General features: G+C 50.3%; 1 protein-coding gene across 2 annotated transcripts in view; it reads left to right on the forward strand.

Annotated features, from left to right (window-relative positions):
• The window catches only part of Ptpn11 (protein tyrosine phosphatase non-receptor type 11), a 65,029-nt gene extending 60,705 nt beyond the window's left edge, over nt 1-4,324 (forward strand). For both annotated transcript variants that reach the window (XM_036171843.1, XM_036171844.1), the window contains exon 16: nt 533-4,324. The gene's annotated coding sequence lies outside the window, so the exon portion shown is untranslated. The remainder of the gene's footprint in view (nt 1-532) is intronic.
• Nucleotides 4,325-22,970: the final 18,646 nt, after the last annotated feature.

Consider the following 22,970-nt stretch of genomic DNA (forward strand, 5'->3'; position numbering starts at 1 on the left):
TGTGATTGAGCTTTGCAAACCAGCCTCTTTTCTCTGGCCTTATCCCTGTCCAGGCTGGGTTTGGTTTACAGTTCACTGAGTATTAAAATCTGATCAGATAACTGTGCATGGGGGTGGGGCTGGCACTTAACCCGATGAAGAGCAGCCATCACTGTCCTGCAGATAGAACTGGGCTTGAGTGGCATAGGCCCTGCTACCTCTGGTCTCTTGGCATCAGGAGCAGCCATGCCTCTGAGGGCATGGCTCCCCTGGCTTTTGATTGGGTCATTTCCCTGTGAGGTGCCTCTCTCTCTGTCAGTTACCATGGTTGATCCATATGCGTGACACAGGCTTGTGTGGTACGTTAGAAACACACAGTATGGTATTACATGATAAAATTCCTGTCAGTGACAGTGTAGTTCAGCAGAGAGCATTTGTCTAGCATGTGTGTGTGTGACACCCTAGTTCCAGTGCCTAGTACTCTCCAGAGAGTATGATGCTTTCCATGCTTATAGATGTGCTCCCTAAAAGTTGCAACTGCTTTCTTCCTCAGATGCGAACTTTCACCCCTTCCCTAAAAATGTCAAGAATAGACGAGAACGTTTCTAGGACCCACGTGTTCAGAAGCTCGCCCGCCTGGGTCGACTGACTGCTTTTTGAGAAGCGAAGTTTGGAACCGTTTGAAGAGCACGAGTCTCGAGTCTAATCCGCACCTCCCTTCCTCGGATAAGGGGAAACCGCTCTGCGTTGTCCACAGTGCGGTTTTCATAGAATTGGTTTTGAATTGTGGAACAGCTAAATTGTGCTCTGCATTTTACACATTATGGGACTCAAATTCTAGTTATGGGCAGGATTTTGTTTCTTTTTATGACCTTAACTGATCTGATTTTTTCCCCCTCTCTCTTTGGGGAATCATGGGCCCCTGTAAGAAGAAAGGATTTGGGGAAATTCAGGAACAGCCTCCCCCAAGAAGCCAGCAGTCTGTAAACCACTGCTCATCTTATACCGGCCAGGGGTTGCTTAGGGTCGCTCATCATCACAGAGACTCACGGTTTAGTTCCAGGGACCTGGAGGCCAGGCTGTAGGGTCGCACTGGTGAGGGCCTCTGGCTGTGCCACACCCAGTGGGAGAGCGTGAGGGCTGGCCTCGATTTTACAGGAAATCGGTGATGACCGCATGAATCCACCCTTAAGACCAACCGTTCCTTAGCGTCCCACCTGTCAGCACCACGGCATCGGGATTCTCTGCGCTCCCTGCAGATGATTTGTTGGGGCACATTCAACGCAGACTGACCCAGTAAAGGACAGTTCACTTTGGCAGTGAAATGGTCATTGAGCCAGTGATGAGAGTCGGGATAAAAAGTCGTGGCTGAAAGGCCATGGGAATTGGCGAATGAGAAGTCTTTCCTCTGAAGATGACCTCTTGGCTTCAGGTGTGGACAGAGAAGCTGTTCTCGGAAAAGTGACCATGTTGTCTTTGCACTGGAATCATCATCTTGTGTTAGTAAGACCCCTGAATGAGTGAGTGAGAGGCATTTGGTCCTCACTCGTTCCTGACTGACCCGCCCCGCCCCCTTTCTTCAGTCCTGGCTGGGCTGGCATGACCCCCACTGTCCTGTGGGGCTCACTTGGGATGTTGGAAGGCCGAGACACTGAGCTTCTGTCTCAATGTGTCTTCCAGGTTGCTTCTCTTGGGTGTCCGTGTAGCCTCATTAGCGGGGTGGCTGGGCCTTTCTGTGTCCCCCAGGGCTCAACGGCAGAAGTGGCCAGGCCTTCCTCAGATTCCGGCCTGGAATGACCGTAACTTCTTCTGTGGCTGCCTGTGAGGGAGTCAGACTGAGCGTGAGGTGTGTAGTGGAGGTGACATCTCTGGGGCCACCAGTCTGTCTGACGGCCCCGCCCATGCCATGGAAGCAAGCGGTCGTAGTCCGCAAGAGCCCAGGCTGCTTACAGCAGCGGCTGGTGTAAACGGTGGGTCAGATGAGAAATGTCCAGTGCGTGGTTTAGAAGCTTCTGAGCCAATTGTTCTGGCACCACACCCGTTTTGCACCATCCTCACCCGAAGACCTGGTGTGATAAGGTGGGTGTGTTTGGGGACCGATGGAAGCTCGTTCCTGAAGCGCCACAGATGGGCAAAGGTGATGATGCTTCATCGGGCCTTGGCTGAGCACGAAGAGCCACAGTCCTGGCCACCCCCGTCAGCTCCAGTCAGCCACTTGTGCTCTGACCAAGCAGCAGGGTTTGCTCATGTGCTGCCGTAAGTGCCTTCTCCAGAGACACCCCCTCTGCTGGGTGCTATCGTTGAGAGCGTGTTTCACGAAAGCATCCGGATTGCCGCTCACGACCAAACGGTGGCACAGTCTCCCGTCACATTCTTTTGGCTTCGGTTCCTGAAAGGAAGGACTGGACCCTGCCCTGCAATCGCTCCTTTCTGAGGCCTCCCATTTCCTGACAGCCCTAGGTAGTAGGGGAGCAGAGAGGCCACCATTTTCTCAGAGCACGTGTATTGATCCTTGCCCCTTCTCCACTGGACTCCTTGCTTCAGAGCACAGCGTGGCCTGGCCGTGCTCCCTCATCAGGGGAACGTGGAGGCTGCAGTCTTCTCACAAACCTGTGACGAGGTCAGTTCAGCACTCACAGCCAGGATCCCAAACCCTATTCTCTTTAGCACATTGTCACAATGAACCGTGTTGGGGAGGGTGGTAATATCTAGACTCTGGACATTGGGGACAATGTCTCTCACCAGCACACGGAGATTGGCTGTCCAGCTGATCTACTGAGTTAACGTCTCTGCCTGCAGCTCAAGATCCCGGAGCAGAAGACCCGTTTTTAGCCCACTGTGTTCAGTACAGCGAGTGGTTTCCTCCGGGTTCCCCTCCTAGAAGCCAGCCCGTTGTCACACCCTAGGAAACAGATCCCTATGAGTGCCCAGGCCTCCCAGATCTGTCAAGTGTGGTGGGTGGGTGCAGGGTCTCAGGAGAGGGCACTTTGTGTGTTGGAGGCAGGTGCAGTGTCTGGGAAGGTGTGGTGTTGGAGGTGTGGATTTGAAATGGTGGGAATGAAAGTTGCAGAGTTGGTTCATGAGCAAGTCGGAGGGCACAGGGCCAGAGTAGCCAGTGTGTGGACATGGCCTTCCCAGGCACAGAGTGACGGCATGAGCAGACTGGACACATGGTCCCTCACTGCTGAGCCTTTTAAATTAGAAACATAGGATTTTATATTTGGGGGGAAAATCGTCTAGCACATGGGACTGGGGTTTCTGGAAAGCCACACTTAAGAGTCTTACCTAGTAAGAAGGCTTGCCACTCTGATTGATGGGCAGCCCGAGTGATGCCCTGGGTGGCCTCTGCCATTGCCGTCGGCGCCTCTCCTATGGCAAAACTGGGGTGAGAAAATGTTGTCAGCTGTCATCAGCTGTGTTCTGACTCGGAAGTGGTCAGCATTATTTCTAGGGTGTTTCCTGGGGGTTCATGAGTATAAGCATTGTTTTCCTGTGCCAGGACTGAGGCAGGTGCACTCGTGGAGTTCTGTAGATTCCTGATCCCAGGCTTTGCCCCTGTCCGTTGTCGGGGACATTTTATAGCACACAGTCACCCTGGTTTCAGATGCCTTTCTTAGGCTCTGTGCTAGTCTGCCCTTTTGTTGAGTCTTCTCCCCGCTTCATGGAAAGATAAGCTCCTGCGTAGAGTTCATTGCATCTACCATCCCTAGCTGCCTGCCTCTTTTTCGGGTGGGCAGGACACAGGTGAGAGCAGGGAGCAGTTGTGTGGGTGCTGTGGAACTTGGCTGTGCATCCAACTGAGTTTTAACAAGTGTTCCTCATAAACCTCAATCATGGGGTTAATAATTTGCCTGTTTATTTATGACCTAATTGTGACTCTTTTATTAATAAAAGCTAATGGGAAAGGCCCCTCCCTGAGACTGATGACTAGACTCACATTTAACTTCCCCACAGCATATGAAGCATCAGGCAGAATATTAAAGAAATATACTATTTTATTGATAAATCTGTCCTTTAAAAGGAACATGTTTTTGGGTGTCATCATTTTGGTGTGAATCATGTAAATGTTGGCTATTTGCTGTTTATTACACTTTAGTGTCAGGAGATACACTCAGCAGCCTTTCTGCCCACACATATGTAGTCTGCCATTTTGTAAGTGACATTAACAGAATAGTTCATGTAGGAAACCTCAGAGGTCGTCACCTCCCCACCTGTGTCGTGAGTGTCAGCTGCTTCCTTAGCTGACGTCATCAGAGTATATCTGCATATACTCCATGTATGGTCAGAGGCAGTGTATTTGTGAGCTGTCTGGAACTGAGTAGTAGAATAAAAACATTTTCTTGTATTATGGTGTTTGTCATTCACTTGGCCGTCATGTGGGGGTGAGTGGGTAGGATGATGAGGAAAGGGAATGTTGTTGGCTCAGTCTGTCGCTCACACCGAGTGCCTCAGGCCGCAGGTCCTGCTAGAAGGCCTCTGCAGTGCAGAGTGGAAGGGGCTTGGCACTCCTTGTCTCAGTGCCGGCCTGCCCTTTGTGACTGCCAGGGAGAAGCAGGAATTCCGGCTGGAAGGACTTGAGTGTAAATAAAGGTCCCAGACTGTGTGACCACCGTGGGAATGCTGGAACACAGGGTTGCATGAGCGGTGTTCAGGTGTGTACATCAGGGGCAGCACTGTGCTCTGGAGACATCGGTGCTCCCTGTATAAGCCATGTCCAAGCAAGTGTGCTGTCTTTACTTTCTAACTCTGGAGGGGGAGCCTGGGGCCTCACCTATGTTAGCACTTGAGCCCACCCCAACCCCTCACTGGGTGGTTCTGGACAGGCCTTCTACTGCCGAGCCATGACCTCTAGCTCTAGGTTACACGTGTATGGCCACAGCATGTACTGGACAGGAGGAAATCATTTCATAAACACCCAAGCAGGTGCTGTTTGTCCTCTCTTGGGAAGGGAAGGCATTCGGCTACCTACACTGTAAAATGCCATAGCCCTTAGGGTCCAGCCCAGGCATGCCATGAAGATGATTGGATCCACTGGGCTCTCCAGAAATTGCCTTTTAAATGCCAGGCTCTGAGCCATGCCAGACAGGTGAACAATAACCATACCCCCTGACACGATGCCTACCAGCTAGGAAGGGCCGCACCCCTGGCACATGTTAGAGGCAGCTAGTGAGGTGTTCCTCTGCAGGTGCCTGGCAGGGCCGAGACCACACTGGGTAAAGAGAAGAGGAGCTGCAAGACGGGCTCCATGCATTCACTGCTGGTCTCTCCACACCGTAGTTCACATCCTGAGATCCTGAGCTGTGACAGTGGGCCAGGGTGATGTCGTGAGGCCTCCACAATGGGCAGATGAAATGCAGTTCCTTCCCTGTGGAGACATAAGCAACACCTGTCCCTTCTTCGTAAGGTCCCAGTGACAAACCAGTTTCATCAGAGTTCACTCTGGGTAGCCGATGAGTGTATTGGGTGCCTTACAGGGCATGGGTGAAGGGTGACTGGCAATGTGGTCCTGTGAGCCTAAAACAGCCACGCTGTAAAGAATACACGCAGCATGGATGACGGTTCCTGATAGCTGCGGAGATGGGGCCCCATTCCGTTTAGCTCCCTGACCTGCAGAGGCCATCTCTAGATAGGGAAGAACTGCACACACAAGGAAGAATGAAGGCCCTCCTCACACCTTGGAGGACCAAATTCTACAGCAAGGAATCCAGGGCTCTTGGATTAGGCAGGTCGCCTTTCTACTGAGAATTTCCTGGCCCAAGTACCTACCCTCTGTGTGGTCCCATCTCACATCTGCTTTGTGTCCCTCCATACTCTGAGGGGGTGAAAGGGGACCTTGACCTTGAGAGCTTTGATTTCAGACACAATCCCGACCCACCCCCTCACCCCCCACTAGTTCAGATTCCAAAGTGAATTTGCACAACAATGAGCTAGAAGTCTGCGGACTCAGGGGTGATAATAGTTCTCATTTGCTTTTCTCTTGATGTAACTAAAAACAGCTTGGAGAGGAAAAGGGTTTATTCGGCAGGCGGGTTTCCATCATCAAGGGAAATCCAAGGCAGGAACTCAAGGATCTTGAAACAGAAACTGTTTTCTGACTTGCTTAGCTAGCCCTTCCTTCCTTCTTCCTTTCCTTCCTTCCTCCCTCCCTCCCTTCCTTTCTTCCTTCCTTCCCTCCCTTCCTTCTTTCCTTTTTTTTTTTTTTTTTTTAACTACAGCCCAGGCCCCACTTGCCTAGGGCTGGCACTGCCCACAGTGGACTGAGCTCTCCTATCTCCAGTCTGCCCACAGTCCAGGCAATTCCTCAGTGGAGGTGGTTCCCTCCTCCTAGTTAATGTCAAACTGACAACCGAGATCAGCCATCCCAGTAGTCCGGGTACCAACGCTTGTTATTCCTGTCACGTGAGACCCCAATACCACAGTGATCAGAAGTGTGGCTGCTGGGGAGGGTGGGGAAAGAATGATGGATGAGCTCAGGGGTGCAGTTTGATGGGATCAATGGAGCCTAATGTTCTGTAGCACAGGAGGATGATTATGGTTGACAGCAATTAATTGTGTATTTCAGAATGGCTAATGGAGGGGATTTTGAGTGCTCCCAAACACGGAGAAATGATAACTGTTTGATATGATGGATATACTACGTATCTCAATCAGATCACACACAATGTATACTAGATTGAAATGTCACTCTAACCCCAGGCATATGTAAAGTTATGTCATTTCTTTTCAATTGAATATAGCTATTGAAGTAAGTTGAATAAGCAAACTGGGTGTGGTAGCACGTGTCTGTAATCCTGGGAGGTGGAGGCAGATGGGAGTTGCTATGTATTGAGTCCAAGGCCAGCCTGGACTACATTCAGACTCTAAAACAAAGCAAATTGAAGGTTACCAAGAGGCAGCCCTGTACTGTGAAGCCTGTTTTCAGCTCACAGACAAATGAGTCTCATATTCCCTGCATAGAACATGCTTTGCATTTAAATGGTCTCAGAATGTGGCCCTGGCTGTCCTGGAACTCGATCTGTAGACCAGGCTGGCCTTGAACTTACAGAGATTCACCTGCCTCTGCCTGGGATTGAAGGCATAAGCCACGATAGCAGGACCAGCTTTATACTGAAATGTATAATAATTACACTGAAAATAATTTGTTTGGGGTTCAAATCCTCTACTCCTTAGCCAAGATCCAATCCCGAGACAGGTTAGTCATTCCTGAAGGGAGAACCCGGGACCTTGTGCAGTTTATACCAGCACTCTTAACACTGAGCAGCAGTCCCAAGGTCACCAGGACACCCACCTGTCCTCCTGTAGTTTGAGAATAGCTGTACAAGCAGATTTCCCTGTGGAGCTAAATGTTCTTCAAGATCACGTCCAAGCCTATGTTGGTTCCTCTGGAGATGAGGAGGGTCTGTGGTTTGTTTTTTGTTGTTGTTTTTTTTTTTTTGTTTTTTCAAGACAGGGTTTCTCTGTAGCTTTGGAGCAGCCTGTCCTGGACTAGCTCTGTAGACCAGGCTGGCCTCGAACTCACAGAGATCCACCTGCCTCTGCCTCCCGAGTGCTGGGATTAAAGGCGTGCGCTACCACTGGCTCGGCTTTTTTTTTCCCTCTGAGTTCTTATTTTACCCAATCAAAATTAATCTTTTGAGAAGGTTCTCACTATGTAAACCAGGCTGTTCTCCAACTCTGCCTCCTGAGTGCTGGGGTTAAAGGCAGGCGCCACCATGCCCAGCTTATTTTATTTTTTAAATTTTCATTTATGTGTCCATGTGAGTCTGCCACCTGTCTGCAGTGCCTGTGGAGGACAGAAGGGGGCTTCAGATCCCCTGGGGCCGGAGTTACAGGCAGTTGAGGGTCATCATGTAGGTTCTGAGAATCGAACTCCCCATCCTCCGAGAGAGGAACCAATGCTCTCAAACTATGAGCCATCTCTCGGACTTTTATATTTTACGTTTATTCATTTGTGCATCATCTGTGTGAACGAGAGTGCATGCAAGCCAGCACATGTACATGGAGGTCAGAGGAGAATTGGTGGGACTCTGTTCTCTCCCGTCACGTGAATCTCAGGGATCAAACTCAGATCATCAGGTTTGGTAGCAAGCTCCTTTACCTTCGGAGCCATCTTGCTGGCCCTCGGATCTGAAGATTACTTGGTATCATCGGTTCACCAAGTGTCCAGGCTATAGAGCAGATGGGGATCCAAAGACAGGATCTAAAAAAAAAAAAAAAAAAAAACCCAAAACCACCAACCAAGGCAAACAGCATCACAGACGTCTGGGAAGCAGCTTCAGATATTCTTAGACATCACTCCCATCGCCCCAGCTTGTGGAACCCCAAAGCACCTGCCAGATCCCTGTAACCATGGGAAGGAAAGGCAACGGAGAGCGGGAGTATGCTGAAATTAGAGTCTTCTCCAGAGCTGCAGATGTCTGAGTCTTGACAGGTTTCTAGGCTTGAAGAAAGTCATGTGTGTCTTCATTCACGGAGCTTCCTCTGCTGCTTCCGTCACATTGAAGTGGGTGCCACGTGGTGTCTTAGAAACCATCTCCCCAGGTCCTGGTGTGTGGCAGCACCCCCACCTCCAGCTTCTGCAGCAGCCCGAGCATTGGGAGAGCATGGGAAAGACTTTGGCACAAAGCTCCTTGTGTGAGCATTGGGAGAGCATGGGGAAGACTTTGGCACAAAGTCCTCGACTACATGTTCGTGGTCGTACCCTGGAGGATAGAATGTGCACTCCATTTTGGTGACACCATGTCCTTGTAATACATCCCACCTGCAGATGGACATGGATGTTATTGTCCTGGTAGTGATGATGCCCCTCCCCCATTGGCCATGAGCTTTTGACCAGGTTTACAGTACAGGACACGGGATCTGGAGAGGTGGCTCAGCTTGAAGAGCACTTGCTGCTCATCCAGAGGGCCAGGGTTTGATTCCCAGTACCCACATGTCTATAACTCCAAGTCCAGGGAATACAATGATCCTTCTCTTCTGGCCTTCTTGGGCACTGCACACACATGATGCACATATATACATGCAGGTAAAACTCTCAAACACATAAAGTGAAATTTAAAAACTCTACTATAGTACCAGGCATGAATTGCTCGTGTATCGTGGGTCTCTTCCCGTCCTTCCTCCTTTCCCTCCTCCTCTGCCCTCTTCTCCCCCTTCTTCCCCCTCCATTGAAGGTTCCCCGTGCCCCTTCCTCTCACCATCTGCTTCCTCTCTTTCCTCCCCCCTTCTCCCCTCCTCCTCCCTTTGAGATGGGTTCTCACTATAGAGCCCAGGCCAGTCTTGTTGACCTGCCCCAGCTTCTCCAGTGCTGGGTGACAGGCTCGTCCTGCCGTGCCCAACTTCACTTCTTTGTCCTAGTGAGGAATCCAGACCCCGAGAGAGGAGAGCTAAGTGGCTCACTTTGGGCCAGCAACAACTCTACTGGTTTCATCCCCCCAGCCTGGCATTCCCACCCATTCTATCTATCTATCTATCAATCAATCAATCTATCTATCTATCTATCAATCTATCTATCTATCAATCTATCTATCTATCTATCTATCTATCTATCTATCTATCCATTCATTTATTTATTCATTCGTTCATTATTTATTTATTTCCTATTATCAGCTTGATACAGTATAAGTTCTTATTCTAATAGTGAAATGTTTCACTGAGGCTTGCCCAGTGATTGAGTAAAACCAAAACTCACTATAAGCCACAGTCATCCTAGGGTCCCCCCTGCTATGTAGCCTCCCTGGTTCTGTGGGCTGCAGTCTGATTGCTCTTTGCTTTATATCTAGAATCCACTTATGAGTGAGTACACACCATGTTTGTGCTTCTGAGTCTGAGTTACCTCACTCAGGATGATATTTTTTAGTTCCATCCATTTGCCTGCAAATTTCATGATGTCGTTGTTTTTCTCTGCTGAGTAGTACTCCATTGTGTATATGTACCACATTTTGTTAATCCATTCTTCAGTTGAGGGGCATCTCGGTTGTTTCCAGGTTCTGCCAGCCTGGCATTTTTATTAAAAATTGTGTGTGTGTGTGTGTGTGTGTGTGTGTGTGTGTGTGTGTAACACGTATCATTCCCCAGGAGCCATCCACCTTGGTTTTGGAGACAGGATCTCTCACGGGCCTGGAGCTTGCCCAGGAGTCTAGGCGGGCTGGCTTAGCAGACCCTGTTTCTGCTTCCCCAGGGCTCAGCTGTGCACATTCTGAGTGACAAGGATGCTGCTGCAGTAACTTCAAGTAGGAAGTGGCCTCCCTGCCTGCTCCTGGGCTCTAGGACCCTCTGCCTGTGTTTTTGAGGTCCTCTTCCTCCTCCACGGTTTTCCTCACCTCCCTTTGGAGCAAGCTCACCCCACTGAGAGGACAGTGTTTGCATCATCTGAATAACAATTTTGCATAATAGCAGCTGGCACGTAAATGGTGCCAACGGCGCCAGCTTTCTCTCCAGATTACTAATCATCCATTTACCCATCCGGTAAGAGCTAAGAGGACCGGACAGAAAACATTTACGGGAGACAGAAAGAGTCAAGTGGGGGCTCCCAGCATTTCTAACAAAAACTTATTTTTGAAAATGGGTCTTCGGCCCTGCCAGATGGTTGTTCAGCAGGTAAAGGTGCTTGTGGCCAAACTCGATGACCTGAGTTTGATTCCCACATGGTGGTGGGAGAGAATTGACCTGAAAGTTGTCCTCTGACTTCCACACGAGACACACACACACACACACACACACACACACACACACACACACACACACAGAGGCAACATTAATAAAAACAAGGAAAACTTTTTTTTTTTTTTTTTTTCTGAGTATGGTGGGGTATACCTGCAGTCCTAGCACTCAGAAAGTGGAGGCAAGTTCAAGGTCATCCCAAGCTATAGCATGAGTTCAAGGCTAGCCTGGACTATATGAGATCCTGTTTCAAGTCAAAACAACAACAAAAAACTATTTTTTGTTTTTTTGTGTGTGTGTGTGTGCGCGCGCATGTGTGTATACGTGCACACTCGTGTGTGCGTGCATGCGTGCATGTGTGTACATATATGTGTGGAGGGAGGTCAAAGGTCCATGTCAAATGTGTTTCTCATCTCTCTCTTAGTTTTTGAGAGAGCCTCTCACCAAAACCCAAGCTCTCCAATTTAGCTAGATTGGCTGGCTACCCAGCCTCAGGGATCCTCGTGTATCCACCTCACCATTACCAGGATTCCTGGTAGACGTTGCCACACCCAACTTTCTACATGGGTGCTGGAGACTGAACTCAGGTCCACATGCTTTCACGGCAAGGGCTTTACTGACTGAGCTGTCTCTCAGCCTCCACATGGTCACTCTTTTAATGTGACTCGGTGGGTCTGATTAGCGTTTGCCCTGGTTCACTGGGGGTGGCGGGGAGGAATGGATGGGACTGAGTTGGGTCTAGTTATGGAAAGCACTGTTAGGAAGCAAAGTGTCCACCTCAATCTCCTGTGTCCCAGGATCCTGTGGAAGACACACCTATGCCACAAAAGCTCGTTGGACTAGGCAACACATAATTATCTATTATCTATCTATCTATCTATCTATCTATCTATCTATCTATCTATCTATCATCTATCCATCCATCCATCCATTCATCCATCCATCCATCCATCCATCCATCCATCCATCTACCTACCTACCTGCTTACCTACCCACCCACCTACCTACCTACCTACCTATTTCACATGATTGGTATGTGCAAAGGCCCTGGGGCAGTCTGAGCCTTTTCAAGGGAGAACCAGAGGCTGCAGTTAATAGAGGAGGGTGAGGAAATGAAGAAGCAAAGAGAAAGGCTGAGGCTGGACATCAGAAGAAGGCCAAAGTTGAATTGAGGATGGTCACGGGCTGTGACCCACCCTGCTTCCATGACCCTGGTCTCATCAACTCCTCAGAGTCCACCTCTGATCAGACAGATTTCTCCTTAGCTCTGTGAAGCCAGAGGAGATGGACTCTAACTTTGACACAGTAGATTGAAGAAAGCTTTGACACACACTAGTCCCAAGGGAAACAAAGTCTCAGGGAGGGTCTGAGATGCACCCAAGATCTGGAACGTGCTAGGATTTGAACTCAGTCCTATCTGGATTCAGCTAATTCTGTTGGTTTTACTTCTGACTGTCAAGAACTGTACCAGCTGCCAAGCACCTCCACCAGTGCTGAGACCATTGCAGTAGTCTCTTCTCTGATCATGTCCTTCTTACTGCTGTCCACTCTATCCTCACCTCCATCCACTCTATCCTCACCTCCATCCACTCTATCCTCACCTTGTCCACTCTATCCTCACCTCGTCCACTCTATCCTCACCTCCATCTACTCTATCCTCACCTCATCCACTCTATCCTCACCTCGTCCACTCTATCCTCACCTCCATCCACTCTATCCTCACCTCCATCCACTCTATCCTCACCTCCATCCACTCTATCCTCACCTCCATCCACTCTATCCTCACCTCGTCTACTCTATCCACACCTCCATCCACTCTATCTTCACCTCCATCCACTCTATCTTCACCTCCATCCACTCTATCCTCACCTCCATCCACTCTATCCTCACCTCCATCCACTCTATCCTCACCTCCATCCACTCTATCCTCACCTCCATCCACTCTATTCACACCTCGTCCACTCTATCCTCACCTCCATCCACTCTATCCTCACCTCCATCCACTCTATCCTCACCTCCATCCACTCTATCCTCACCTCCATCCACTCTATCCTCACCTCCATCCACTCTATCCTCACCTCCATCCACTCTATCCTCACCTCGTCCACTCTACCCACACCTCCATCCACTCTATCCTCACCTCCATCCACTCTATCCTCACCTCCATCCACTCTATCCTCACCTCCATCCACTCTATCCTCACCTCCATCCACTCTATCCTCACCTCCATCCACTCTATCCTCACTGCTGTCCACTGAGGTCTTATGCAAGAGCAGTCTGTGCTCTTAACTGCTGAGCCATCTCTCCAAGTCCCTCTTGTGGTTTTAAAATGTGTGTTTCTTGATAAGCTAGGGAACTGAGGTGAGAGAGACAGTGATCTCATGTCAGCTAAACTCCAGAGTGCCAGGGAGGATCTGCCCACGTTTCTTGAGAAAATGGGAAACGGGCCTTTGGTCTGGGATAGAATCAGACAAATAACTCCTACAGAGCAAAAGCCAGCAGCTGCTCTGTGCCCTGGGTTTGATGTTTGGGGCTAATTTAAACCCAGGAAATGGCAGGCTTATTAATAACCAACCAGAGGGTGGTGGTGGTGATGGTGTGTGTGTGTGTGTGTGTGTGTGTGTGTGTGTGTGTGTGTGTGTGTGTGAGAGAGAGAGAGAGAGAGAGAGAGAGAGAGGAGCCTTAGAATCTTGATTGAAAAGGCTGCATACTGAGCATCCAAAATAGGACCCTGCTTAGTGTTCTGCTGTGCTCATTTGCAAATTAAGGGAGGCATTGTTTTAAAAATAATTGAGTCTAATTTTGCGAGTTTGAGAGATGATTCTGCCCGGTTTAGAACATCTTTATGATGCGCTGAATACAGCCTACTCTCAGCCACTAAGCTGAGCTGGCCGCTTGTGTACACCCAGATGCTCAGTGGAGCTAGCCGCTGCTGGAGCCGCCTTCACAGAAGAAAGGCAACTAGCCAGCTGCATGCCTGTCATCCCGGGACTCAAGGATAGCCTCAGTTATGTAACAAGTTTGGAGCCAGCCTGGGCTACATGACAGCCTGTCTCAAAAAAAAAAAAAAAAAAAAAAAAGTGATAGCTAGGGTCTCTGAGTTCTAGTTGGTGTTCTCTGTGAGCTTTGGAGTTCTGTCCTTTAGAGATCTCTGAAACCATCTAACTTACCCACCCTCCCCCTGTCTTATGGGCATGAGAGTGAATGCTCAGAGAGGTCAAGGAATGGGTCTAAGACCACACAGCAAGGCAGTGGCAGAACTCGGATTAGAACCCATCCCTCTCTGGGCCTCAGCAGTTGTGTTTGCCATTAAACCACACATTTGATCATTTGAACAAGCTGCTTGAACACAGCTTCCACACGCTGCCTTGCTTGAGCTTGCCTCGTGTTATTTCCCTTTGAAGATAAATTTACTTCTGAAAGTGTAAAGACACTGGGGCTGGTGAGATGGCCTAGCAGGTAAAGGTGCTTGCGGCCGAGCCTGATGACCTGAGTTTGATTCCTGGGCCCCACCTGGTGGAAGGAGAGAACCGTCTCCTGAAAGCAGTCCTCTGACCTCCAGCACCCACAAGCAGCACACAAAATAAATGTAATAAAGCTTTCAAAAGACATTGTATGGTAAAAGGAAACCATATCACAAATACAAATGGAACATTGCTCACCAAACTAGAAAGCAAGTAAAAAGTAAACCAAAGGGAACAAACAGCATAAGGAACCTCCAGTTGGGTGACTATGGGGGCTAAGACATTGTCACGGTTAGCATCACCTGTCAACTTGACACAACCTACAGTAAGTAACCTGAGGAGGGGTCACACCTGCGGGATTGCCCGGAACAGACTGGTCATTGGCCTTGTCGGTGAGGCATTATCTTGGTTGCTGATTGATGGAGGGCCAAGCCCACTGTGGGCAGTGCTATGCCTAGGCAGGGGTCCTGAGGTGGTGGCACACACCTTTAATCCCAGCACTCAGGAGGTAGAGACAGGTAGATCTCTGTGAGTTCGAGGCCAGCCTGGGCCACAGAGTGAGTTCCAGGAAAGGCGCAAAGCTACACAGAGAAACCCTGTCTCGAAAAACCAAAAAGAAAGCTGAGTAAGCCAGAAGAGTGAACCACCGGGTAGTCTTTCTTCATAGCCTCTCCTGTGCTTCCTTGGCTGTGAGTTCCTGCCCTGATTCCTTCAATGATGGGTTGTGACAATATGGCTGTGACCAAGCTGACTTTGGTCAGAGTTTGTTTGTTTGTTTGTTTGTTTTTTTGGAGACAGGGTTTCTGTGTAGCTTTGCACCTTTCCTGGAACTCGCTCTGTGGCCCAGGCTGGCCTCGAACTCACAGAGATCTACCTGTCTCTGCCTCCTGAGTGCTGGGATTAAAGGTGTGTGCCACCACCACCTGGCCAAGAGTGTTTTTTTTTTTTTTTTTTTTTTTTTTGTGGAGCTGAGGATCGAACCCAGGGCCTTATGCTTGCTAGGCAAGCACTCTACCACTGAGCTAAATCCCCAACCCCCCAAGAATGTTTTTATCACAGGAACCAGACCCTCTCGCGCGTGGAATGAGAACCAGCAGATGCTCTGAAGCACGGTTAACGTTCTTGGGTGTCTAGGTATGCCTAAAGCTCAGGCTCTCTCTTTGCCAGGAGAACATCCAGCACCCAGTAGCACCGTCCTGAGACTTGCAAGGTCTGCCTCACCCTTGGGATTGGAAGTGGATAGAGAGGGGTGGGTTTCCCCTGGTGACTGTACTGCTCAGTGTACCGCTGTACTAAGGCCTCGGGCCTCACTCACTGATGGAGAGTGAGGATGCTTGCCTTCCCTTCCCCAATGGTGGTTAAGACCCCCTTATAATGTGAGTGTGAAATATTCCCCCAGGCTTGTATGTTGAGCTGTTTTCTGGCCCACTGAGATAGGAGGAGCCTCTGCCTCCCACTCCCACTGCTGCGGTGAACTCTGCCTTTCCCTGCTCTGTTGGATCCTTCCCTCTCAGACTGTGAGTCAAAATAAATGGCTCCCCTTTTAATTTGCCTTTGGGGGAATTTTGTCACAACAATTAAAAAAAAAAAAAGACCAGCAGCTCACACAGGCTGGTAGGAGTCAGCATCCACGTTGGGCCTTCTGCAGAAGATGACTTCGCCTCCTAAGGTGGCGGAAATCCAAGATTTTCCCAAGAGGGACACTCGGGGGCTCAGCAGGATCCAGCGGTCACTGCTGTCTTCAGAGCATGGGGAAAGGGAGTCTCTCCCAACATGCTGCTTCAGGGGTTCAGGAGGGCGGCAAGAGGGATGATGATGATGATGAAGAGGAGGAGAGGGAAAAAGAGGCATCCAAATGGAGTCTGGCTCTCACTGGAGAGCATGTAGCTGAGAATGCTGGTTGGCCCCGCCATGATTTCTTGTTGAATCCCAAATTTGATAGGCCAGTTCGCGCCCCCTGGAGGAAGACTATGACCTTATTCTCCTTTGAGGCTAGGTGACCCCATCTTAGAAGATGCAGTTGGGACTTGTTGGGCCTCCCAGAGACTTTCTCTAAAAGGCAGCTGTTGGACCCTTGTTTTACATCATTTGTCCTACACTCCGGAGCTTGGATGTGGTGGGTGGAATCAGGTAGTCCTATTTGAGAACAAAGTGAGCATGAAAAGGGAGTTTTTATATGGTGGCTGAGTGATGTAGAGGGAGCCTGGTTCCCCTAGCCTCTGCAGTTGCTCTATTTATTGATTGGGTTTTTGGAGCCGGCCTATGTAGAGCGGGCTGGCCTCTCACCTGTGGTGGTCCTCTTGTCTCGGTCTCCTGAGTGCTGGAATTACTGGCGTACACTTGTTGGCTTGCCACTGTATTAAAGCCCATGCTTTGTTAGTCGCAACGGTCTCCAGTGGGTGTTCTGCTATAAAAGGAGTGTAATCGAACTCTGAGTAAGCCATGAAGATTCAAGTTCTCCTGGGCGTGGGCATTCCAAAATACTGCTCTCAGATGGATCTCTCTCTAGCTCCTGTCCCGGGAGACTCTGGGGGTGGAAGAAGATGGATGGCCCAGCTTTGCCACCTCCAGCCCCTGATTTAGGTCTCCAGTAAGGCCCCGGCTTGAGGACACTCGGTTCTGAAGAGAGCTGTTTTGACTCCAAGGCTGTGGTTGAGAAGGGGGTTGCTGGGAAAGAAGCAGGTATGGACTGGGCCCGTCAACTGTGTCACCCCATAGGATACAAAGGGACCCGCAGGGGCTAAAGCACTCTTTGGAGGCGGTCCAGCTCAGGCTGACCGAGTGTCTCTTTGCTCAGCAGTGTCTCACGGGGAGTGTACCTATCCTTACACTACCTTTCTTTCTGTTGGAACAGCCCAGGGCCACACCCATCCAGGAGCAGACAGTCCCCAGCTCCTTCTCCTGAGTTCTCAGCTGTGTGCTTGCTACATATTTTAACTAAAGCATTTAAAACCTCTCAGAAACCCAGCATCCATCACCATGGATACTCATCACTGAAATCCTTTGTTGCCATGGCAACCTTCCACCCTTCACCCCCCCCACACCAACCACTCCCCCCACCCCACCCCCCACCCCCGCCATCTTGCTGCTTTTTCCTGAAACTGACACATTGGTTTGGGTGAATGATGGGGTACATTTAAAGAGGCCTCAGAAACACCGGCTGTCGGCAGGAAGACAGGGTATTTTTCCATTATTGTAATAAGTCCATTTCACGCTCCTGTTTAGGCAGGATAGATGGTTGTGATTACAAGGACAAAGATGGAGATCAATGCTGACTTAAGGCTCCAGCAAGCCCCTTTGTCATCCTGCAGGTGATTTTTAAGAACCATCCTCAGGCATTGGAAACACAGCCGCCGGGAGCAAGGAATGGCAGGCTGCCCGCCAGCTGGCGTTCTCCAAACCATTGCTTTGATGGGTTTTTAGTGGTGTCTGCTAGTGTCTTCTGAATGGGAGATAAGGAATTGACACTTGCTGCCAGGAGGGGAGAGGGCGAGGGAGGGGAGGGAGGGGAGGGAGGGGATGAGGGAGGGATGAGGGGGGTAGAAGGGGATGAGGGAGGGGAGGAGGGGGATGAGGTAGGGGAGGAAGAGGATGAGGGAAGGGAGGAGGGGGATGAGGGAGGGGAGGAGGGGGATGAGGGAGGGGAGGAGGGGGATGAGGGAGGGGAGGAAGGGGATGAGGGGGGAGGAAGGGGATGAGAGAGGGGAGGAAGGGGATGAGGGAGGGGAGGAAGAGGATGAGAGAGGGGAGGAAGGGGATGAGGGAGGGGAGGAAGGGGATGAGGGAGGGAGGAAGGGGATGAGGGAGGGGAGGAAGGGGATGAGGGAGGGGAGGAAGGGGATGAGGGGGGAGGAAGAGGATGAGAGAGGGGAGGAAGGGGATGAGGGAGGGGAGGAAGAGGATGAGAGAGGGGAGGAAGGGGATGAGGGAGGGGAGGAAGGGGATGAGGGAGGGAGGAAGGGGATGAGGGAGGGGAGGAAGGGGATGAGGGAGGGGAGGAAGGGGATGAGGGAGGGATGAGCATTTCCCACGGCACAATTCCTGCCTGCATTGGAAGGTCCAGGTCCAGTATGGCTGCGTACTGCCCCGTTTGTGGCACTAAGGTGGAGTTAGTGAGAGAGGTTACAGTTGACAGCAACGACAGTGTCTGTGCCCGGAGCAGGGCTGGGCAGAGTGTGGAGGAGGGTTTGGCCTCGTAGAGACTCACAGAGTTCATTGGACTAGAAAAATCTGGGAACTCCCAGGCTGACCAGATTTTGCATGGGATTCTGGGAGATCTATGGGCTGTCCTTACTTCCTCCATAAAGGTCCTTTACCTCCAGGTGTAAAACAGTATGTCCCATCTTCCTCCTCCTCCTCTTCCTTCCTCCTCCTCCTCCTTCCTCCTCCTCCTTCCTCCTCCTCCTTCCTCCTCCTCCTTCCTCCTCCTCCTCCTCCTCCTCCTCCTCTTCCTCCTCCTCCTCCTTCCTCATCTTCCTTCCTTCCTCCTCCTCCTTCCTCCTCCTCTTTCCTCCTCCTCCTTCCTCATCTTCCTTCCTTCCTCCTCTTCCTTCCTCCTCCTTCCTCCTCCTCCTTCCTCCTCCTCCTTCCTCCTCCTCCTTCCTCCTCCTCCTTCCTCCTCCTCCTTCTTCCTCCTCCTTCCTCCTCCTCCTTCTTCCTCCTCCTTCCTCCTCCTCCTTCCTCTTCCTTCCCTCCTTCCTCCTTTTCCTCCTCCTCCTCCTCCTCTCTCCTCCTTCTTCTTTCTTCTTCTTTTGAGATGACCTCAAACCCTGAGTCCTGGGATTACAAGTGTATGCCATCATGCCTTGCTTTTCAGATTGGTCTTCAAGATAATTGAATTCCATTAAACCCCAAAGTTCAAGGCTGGGGACATGGCTCGTTGGTACAGTGTTTGCCCAGCATGCACAAAGCCTTGGGTTTGATCCATAGCACCACATGAAACCAGGTGAGGTGGTACACGCCCTCTATCCCAGCACTCGGGAGGTGGAGGCAGGAGACCCAAAAGTTCAGTGTCATCTTTTGCTCCATACTCAACGTGAGGCTAGCCTGGGCTACAGGAGACCCTGTCATATGCGATTAGGCATCTTCATCAGAGGTTGTGAAGGATGGGGACAAGTCTGAGGGTCGGCTTCATTTTTGCTCCTGATATCAAGGTTTCTCATCTGTGTATTTGTGTCTCAAAGACACAGACAGGATCCTGTGAGGCTCAGACCAAGCCTGGGTGGCCATTGGCCATGGAAACAGTAGTTAGAGTCTGCCCACACTGCAGTATGGTAGGAATCCTCCTGCCTCCATCCCTGAGTGTGGAGACTGCAGGCTTTCAGTACCACTTCTGGCTTTGTTAAATCCCTCAGCGACTGATTTAGTTTTTTTGGCACGAATCCCAGTTGTTATTTTTAGGCCCTGTGTAAGAAGAAAAAAACGAAAACAATTTTTAAAATACTAAATTAAAAGCTCTTCTCCAGCAGGAAGCGACCACACCTTCAGAAAGCCAGCCCACCTGCCACTGCGGCCACCTGGGGCAGTTGGCCTGTTCCTCCAAGACTGAAGGCAGTTTCTGGAACCCCGTTGCCTGGAGTGGGCTGTGAGCACAGGCTGTGTGCTGTGTTACCTCCAGAGGGGCCATCTTTCAGCCCATCATTTGTCTTGAATCCCTGCAGAACCACTCAAGGACCCACCAGGGGACAGGCCCTAGGATGGGCAAACCATGCTACACATGACATTACCTTTAACTGGCTTCCAAAATGACATGTCTCCCTCAGGGAATGTCACCGGCAATTACCGTTGCCAGAGAGGACTCTGGGCTCTGCTCCTGATTCTTTCCCTATCCTTCCCCATCTACCTATCATCCACTTCTCCCCCACAGCCAGACCACCAGGCTGTGAGATCTCCTGCTGCTCCACGCTACTGGCTGGGAGCTGGGCATCTCTGTTCCCATGTCACCTGGGTTTTATTCTTCACTGAAGGATGGGGAAGGACAGCTCCCTGCAACAGACATTGTGGGTGCCCTGTCAACTCCTTTGTATCCCTTCCCCTTCTTGTCCATTTTTCCTCTCTCCTCTCCTCCTTGCCTCTTCCCTCCCTTCCTTCCCCCTTCTCCTCCCCTGCCCTCCTCTCCTCTCTTTTTTCCTCCCCTCCCTTCCCTCCCCTCCCCCCTCTTCCTCCTGCTCCTCTCTCTTTGTCTTATGGTAATTCACTCTATAACAGAGCCATGCTCACAGGCCTCTATGGTACACATTTCTGGGCCTACATGCCTATGGTATCACTTTTGACTGACAGCCTGACCCTTTTGCTGTCAGTACTAGAAACCGAACGTAGGTCCTTGTGCATGCCAGGCAAGGACTCCACCACTGACCCACTTTAACTTTGTTTACTTGAGTAGTTATTTACTTAGAGGCAAGGTCTCACACTGCTCAGGTGGCGGTGAACTTGAGATCTTCTGCCTGGGATTTCCGGTGTGTACCACCTGACCCAGATTCAGCCTGGACCGTCATCTGGCTACCTAAAGGGTACTCATCTTGTTACTTGTGCGTCCACCAATGTCACCATTGACTGGGACTCCAGTGAGCGTCCTTCTGGGACCTCAGGTTCCATTTGGATGGGGTTGTCCCAGCAGTAACCTTGAGTGACACGTGAGTGTGCTGCTTTCATTCACCCCTTTCCTCTCCCTGTGTTTCCTGAGCGCCACAACGTCCACCTCACAGTGTTGACCAGGGGTGAAGCTGGGATTCCCAGTAAGGACATTCACCACTACAGTGCAGACAATGTACAGGATTGTGGCAGTACAGGCTAATAATCCCAGCACAGGGGAAACTGAGGCAGGAGGAGTGAGTTTCTTTTTCTTTTCTTTTCTTTTTTTTGAGACAGGGTTTCTCTGTGTAGCTTTTACGCCTTTCCTGGATCTCTCTTGTAGCCCAGGCTGGCCTCGAACTCACAGAGATCCGCCTGCCTCTGCCTCCTGAGTGCCGAGATTGAAGGCATGTGCCACCACCACCCGGCTTACTTCTGGGTTCCTATAGGCAGTATTTCCTTAACACCCTCTCTCAGTGTCCCCCTCACCCAGTCCCCCTTCTGGTCTTTCTTCACAATTTCACCATGTGGTCAGATATATTTATTTGTCTTTTCATTTGTTTAATGCCTACGTCCCTACCCAAGGCTGTCAGCCTGTGCTAGGGATTGGAAGTGAAATGCCTCCTTGTGGTTTGAACACTCAGCCCCCAGCTGGTGGCACTAAAAAACACAGCCAGTTCGCTGGTGAGTGGGGAAACAGATGTGAGGTCAATAGAACAGCACTCTTTTGGAAGTGGTGAAAATGTTTTAGGAGTCGGAATGGTTCCCTTAAAGGCCACGTGGAACTGGACACTTCAAAAAGGGTTAAATGAACTTTGTCTGGAAAATAAATTTATTTCAGTCAAGGCCAGGGGTCATCACAGCTGGTGTGACACCTTGGATGAGGCCCTTATGATGCTCAGGTTCCGGGTGGACCCCACGGCCTCCTCTATGAGTGGCGCCCCCTGCAGGTGGGCCGGCTCAGGCCTCAGTCTGATTTGAGTCTGCACTTGATTCCTGCAGCGGGCAGCCCTCTCTGTCCTCTAGTATGGTCCGTTGCAGGGCAGAGCAGTAGCTGGGAGCTCTGGCTGACGGCCCCCAGGTAGTCCAGCTGCTGCTTTCTTCCTGTGTCCAGTCCCAGGCTGTCAGGATCTGTCGAGGGTCACCATGAGGCGTGCTTGGTAATTGCATGGAACAGGGCCTGCCTGCTACCCGACAACCGTGTGTGTGATGTTGTTTGATATAGGAAAAACCTTGCTATTTACAGTTTTCCACTGACCTGTGCACAGCTGGGACAGGACCTGGTGTTTAAAAAATAATCCAAGCCCTCTAGACACCAAGCAACAGAGAAGACTGCCTTAAAAAAATCAATCAATCAATCAATCAATCAATCAATCAATTAGGGTTGGGGATTTAGTTCAGTAGTAGAGCGCTTGCCTAGCAAGCACAAGGCCCTGGGTTCGATCCTCAGCTTAAAAAAAAAATCCTGGCACGGGAGCTGGGTAGGTGACTCAGTCAGTCAAAACACTGGTGCTCAAGCATGAGGACCCAAGTTCAAATCCTCAGCACCCTTGTGCAAGGCGGGCCCAGCCAGGGGCTGGGGTTGCAAAAGCAAGCTCTTTAGCGACTGAATGATTTTGCCAGCTCCCAGACAGTGCTTTGACAGTTGAATGTCAGGTCTAAAAATAACTTTGGGGGCCATGAGACCTGGAGAGACCCCGAGAACTGGTTCGGAGTGGGAGTGGGAACTGGGAGCGGCGGATGGGCGCAGCTGCTCCTGGTATGTGGGCTTTCTGAACTCAGAGCTGCGCAGCCTCACACAAACTCCTCAGCTCAGGCCTTTTGATTTCGCAAGCGGCTGCTCAGAGGGAATTTACCAACTACAAAGAGTAAAATAGAAAGAAAGCAGCTTTAAAAAAAAAAAAAAAAGAGGGGAAAGGAAAGGCCGCCCACTGTTGCCGGTAACTAGGGCTGGATGAAATAAGAGACATTTTCAGTTTTTGTCAAACTTTGGTCTTTTTCCAAAATACTTAAATGAGAGAAAGATGGAGGTGGTGTGAAGTGTGGGAGAGGGTGCTGCCAAGCCAGGTGAAGGCAGAGGTTTAAATCCATGCGGAACCTAACAAATTGGTATTGAAAGTATGCTGTTAATAAAAAACTTCCTTTTGAAGGCGGCTTGGCACAAGTGTTTGCCAGGCTGAGGAACTTGGGACATAAAGATTAAACACTAGATTCAAATTTCCATTCTGCCTTTTTTTTTTTTTTTTTTAATTAGCTGGGTGACTTCCGGTGGTTTACTAGGCGTCTCTGAGCCTC

The sequence above is a fragment of the Onychomys torridus genome, chromosome 22 (genome assembly GCF_903995425.1).
Source record: "Onychomys torridus chromosome 22, mOncTor1.1, whole genome shotgun sequence".
In the NCBI taxonomy this organism is placed as follows: domain Eukaryota; kingdom Metazoa; phylum Chordata; class Mammalia; order Rodentia; family Cricetidae; genus Onychomys; species Onychomys torridus.